The sequence below is a fragment of the Cannabis sativa genome, chromosome 9, assembly GCF_029168945.1.
Source record: "Cannabis sativa cultivar Pink pepper isolate KNU-18-1 chromosome 9, ASM2916894v1, whole genome shotgun sequence".
In the NCBI taxonomy this organism is placed as follows: Eukaryota; Viridiplantae; Streptophyta; class Magnoliopsida; order Rosales; family Cannabaceae; genus Cannabis; species Cannabis sativa.
In genome coordinates, this window is record NC_083609.1 from 17,559,591 (window position 1) to 17,564,172 (window position 4,582).

Below are 4,582 nucleotides of genomic sequence, written 5' to 3' on the forward strand. Positions count from 1 at the left end.
CTAAATAGAGACGAAAACTCACAAAACTCTTATCAAATGAAATCTTACGGTGTTAAATGCGTTCAACGAATAACCATCCATAGGGGGACGAAGTCTAGCGTCTCGAGGTTATATTGAAAACATTTAACTTTTGTAAGACCAACAATGGAGATCGAATATCTTAATAATAATCAAGCTCATTATTTAAAGTGAGTTGTATTTTCTTTGATTCTCTTTATTTAATTTATTTATTTTAAATATATATTTATTTAAAATTTCCAATTTAGAATGAAAAATTCTAAATATAAATTTTAATTTAATATTTATAAATTTTACTTAGATGGATATGAAAATAACATGAATTATTTCCATCTTAGTAATAATTTCCAATAAATATTTAGAAAAATATTCAATTTAAGTTGTTACAAAATTAATTTAAATTAATTTACAACTCAAATTTAATTTTCTATAAATATATATTGCATTTCGAAAAATTAAAGTATTCTAGGACACAATTTTCGAAAATGCATGTTAAAATAAAAAATTAAATCCTGGAAAAAATTATTCTAATTTAATGTTGGCCCAAAATTAATTAATAAAATTAATTTACAACAAAAAATATAATTTTCCTATTTAATTAAATATATAAGAAAAATTTCAAACATTTAAGTATGATGATGAAAATCAACTTAAATATTAATTTTCTATTTAATTAAATACACTAGAAAAATACTTCAAGCAAAAATATCATCTATCTAGATTTTCCTTTGACTAATTAATTCAATTTCTAATAATATACTTTAATTCAATTTATTTTAATTAATCATTAAATGAAAAAATTATTGATTTAAGTTGGTCCAAAATTAAAATAAATAATTTACAACTTTAATCTATTTTTCAAATAAAATTCGAAATTCCAGCATTTAAGAAATGCAATTTCGAAATTTGATTAATAAAATAAAGAAAAAATATATTTTGAAAATTATTTAAATTTAGTTGAAAAAATAAATTTCAACTAAAAATAATTTTCTATTTAATTAAGTGTCATGAAAAAGAAATATTTAAGTATGATGATGAGAATCAACTTAGATATTTAATTTTCAAGTTAATTAAATTCAAGAAATAAATAATTAAGTGTAGAGAAGGCTTAATTATTAATCTCTAGTTTAATACTAGGAAAAATATACTTAAAATAAATTGTACCAAAATTAATTATATAAATAATTAATTTCACAATGTATAAAATTTTCCTATTTAATATTAGAAATAATAAGTAGTCTAGAAATAACTATCTAGAAAATATCTTATTTGACTAAGTATCTTTTCTACAAAATTTGAAAAATATCTAATTTAAGTTGTATTAGAAAAAAATCTAGAACTTAAATATTTTCAAATTTAAATTTAATTAAATATCAAAAATTAAGTTGTAACCACTTAATTTAAAAAAATATTCTATTTTAAGTTAATATTCGAAAAGATATTAACTTAAAAAATATCTAAAATATTCCATTTTAAGTTAATATTCGAAAAGATATTAACTTAAAAAATATCTAAAGAATCTTAATAACCAATGCCTAAAATTCCTCAACTTAATTTTGAAATTTTAAATCCAAAAGATATTCAGATTTAAGTTGGTTAGTTGTAGATAACTAAATATCAACTTAAATAGGAATATTTAATGAAAAATTTAAATTAAGCTCCAGAAAGAATCTAGATGGTTATAATTCTATATTTAATTAAATACAAGAAAATACTTATAGTTTAGCTTAGAATAAAAAATTCTTTAAACTATAATTTTCTTAAATTAATTTCAAAATAAATGAAATTAATTATGTTGCTAATCAATTTTATTAGGTTAAACTAGTTTAATTAACCTAGTACAGTTATTCAAATCAGGCAAATGGGCCTTCACAATTGGGGTGGTTCATGTGAGGGGGTGCTGGGTTCAGTATGTCGTACCCACTACTATGGCTCCCAACTCTCACACAAGGCCCAAAAGAGAGGAATTTAACCTTAATAAGAACAACTGTTATTAATTGAATAGGCCCAAAAACTAAATGGGCCTAAATAAATTCTATCAAGAACTATGATAATTTATTTTAGCAACAACAACCTATATGCATCTATAATCAAATTAAACACATAGGCTCACACAGGCACACTTTGGATGGGTCCTATCATGTTGCTAGGTCATACACGGATGAAAGAAGTTTGTAAATATACCTGTTACAAATTATTAACTTGACCAAGGGAGCCATCAGATCATTAGATCTGGCAAAAAGTAACCATGGCTATTTGCAATCAAGTAATAATAGGTTTTGAAAACTTACAAACAAACTAAAACACATACTCCTGCAACAAGGTTAGCTGGATAGTTGGATGTAGGATTTATTTAATTTTAAATTAAATAATTAATTTCGAAATTAAATAATTAATTTAAAAAAAATTCGAAAAATTTAAAAAAAAATTGAAATAAAAAAAAAATCCGAAATTAAATTAAAATTAAAATTTAAAATTAAACCTACAATTTTGAAAAATTAGGTTTCAACCAACCTAAATATCATTTCAAAATTTGCTAACTACTTTTAAAAATTAAATGTTATTATATAAATAAAAATTAAATAAAAAATTAAAAAAGATAAATGAATATCTTTTTCAGATTTTAAATGTAATTTAAATAAATAAAATAACAAAATTTAAAAGTTAGCAAAATATCTTACATCTATTTAAAATTACATGATTATAGTTATCTTATTTTAAATTTAAATAAGGTCAATTTATTAAAAAAAAATTAATTTAAAATATTTTAAATCTGACCTTAAATTTAAAGATAAGATAAGATATAATCAAATTTTAAAATAAGATAGATTATTAAGCAAAAAGATAGATACTAACTATTTTCAAATTCAAATTACACTAATATCTTGAATTAAATTTAAAAAATATTAAATTAATTCAAAATGATAATTAGAATTGAATTAGGAATAGTAATAGTAATAGTATAAATACAGAACTACACAAAAAATCGGAAGTTAATTCCATGAAAAAGCATGAAAAAACGAAGAAAAACGAAAAAATTGTGAGCTGTACGGACAGTTTTCGCGATCGCAGGAAAATTTCAGCACAATTCCGATTTTTTCGAATCTTCAAAAAATCATAACTAAAATTAAATCGAAATTGAGTTCTGTAAAAAAGTAACTTGCTTAATTTTTTCCATACTATCCAATAAAAATAATTACAGAAACATAATCGCAATTATTTTTCACGAAAATTCACAAACATCAATCAATCATCAAATAACACTCAAGGATCTCTTTAATTACCATGGCTCTGATACCAGTTGTTGGAATTTATTTTACCAGGATCTTAGATCTACTCACAAGTATGTTTATTAATATCCTAAATATGAACTTTCTAAAACAATGAAATAAACACATATAAAGTTTAGGAAATCTTACATTGGTTGCAGCGGAATATAATGACTCCTTCCGTTCAGATATCTAGCCCTTGATTCCTTTCTGTAGCAGAGCATTATCAATATCTGAACCTGGATCTCTTTCTCTGAATCTTTGATGCTGAAACTCCTTCTTGCTAAAGTCTTTCTTCACGATCTTCCTCACTATGATTGAGGTATCACTTGCTGTGTGTGGGCACTACTCTCACACTAAGATTTTCGAAATTGAAGAGGGAAGGAGAAAGAGAAGGGTCAGCCAAAGATAGGGAGAGAGAAGGCTTAGTTTTTTTTTTTCTGAATCAGAAGTGTAGAAATTTAAGTGTAAATTTCCTGAAGCCTTCACTATCTATTTATAGCATTCCACTAGGGTTAGGTTTGAATTATTTGGCATTAAAATAATGAAAAAATCAGTTTAAATTTCCTATAAAAGTGGCTGGCCCTATACAAGTGGATTTGGGCCTCACTTTTTGCAATTTTGCAGTTTTATCTTTTCTGCATCTGATTTTCTCAAAAACGCCAATTTTCTAATTCAACCATTTAAATGCCAATTCTAACTATTTAATAACTATAAATAATTATTAAATGATATTGTCATTTATCATATTTATTAATTGAACCATACAAAGTATCATAATTAACAAATATGCCCCTAAAACTCTTTCTTTACAATTTCGCCCTTACTTAGTGAAAAAAATTCACAAATAGACATAGTCTAATTTGAGAATTATAATTGATTAATCAAAACCAATTATATGAGTCTTACAAGCAATATTATCTCAACTAGTGCGGGGACCATGGGTCTATATAACCGAGCTTCCAATAAGTAGATCAAGAATTTATTACTAAAATTCACTAACTTATTAATTCTTCGTTGAATCCACGCATAGAACTTAGAATTGCACTCTCAGTTATATATATGTTCCACCATATAGACACATCATTAGTTATCCATTGTTATAATCCTAATGTGATCACTGATCCTCTATATGAATGATCTACACTGTAAAGGGATTAAATTACCGTTACACCCTACAATGTATTTATTCCTTAAAACACTTGACCCCGTATAAATGATATTTCAGCTTATGTGAAATGAGTACTCCACCATTTATGTTCGTTTGGTCAAGCTCGAAGGAGATCATCCTTTGC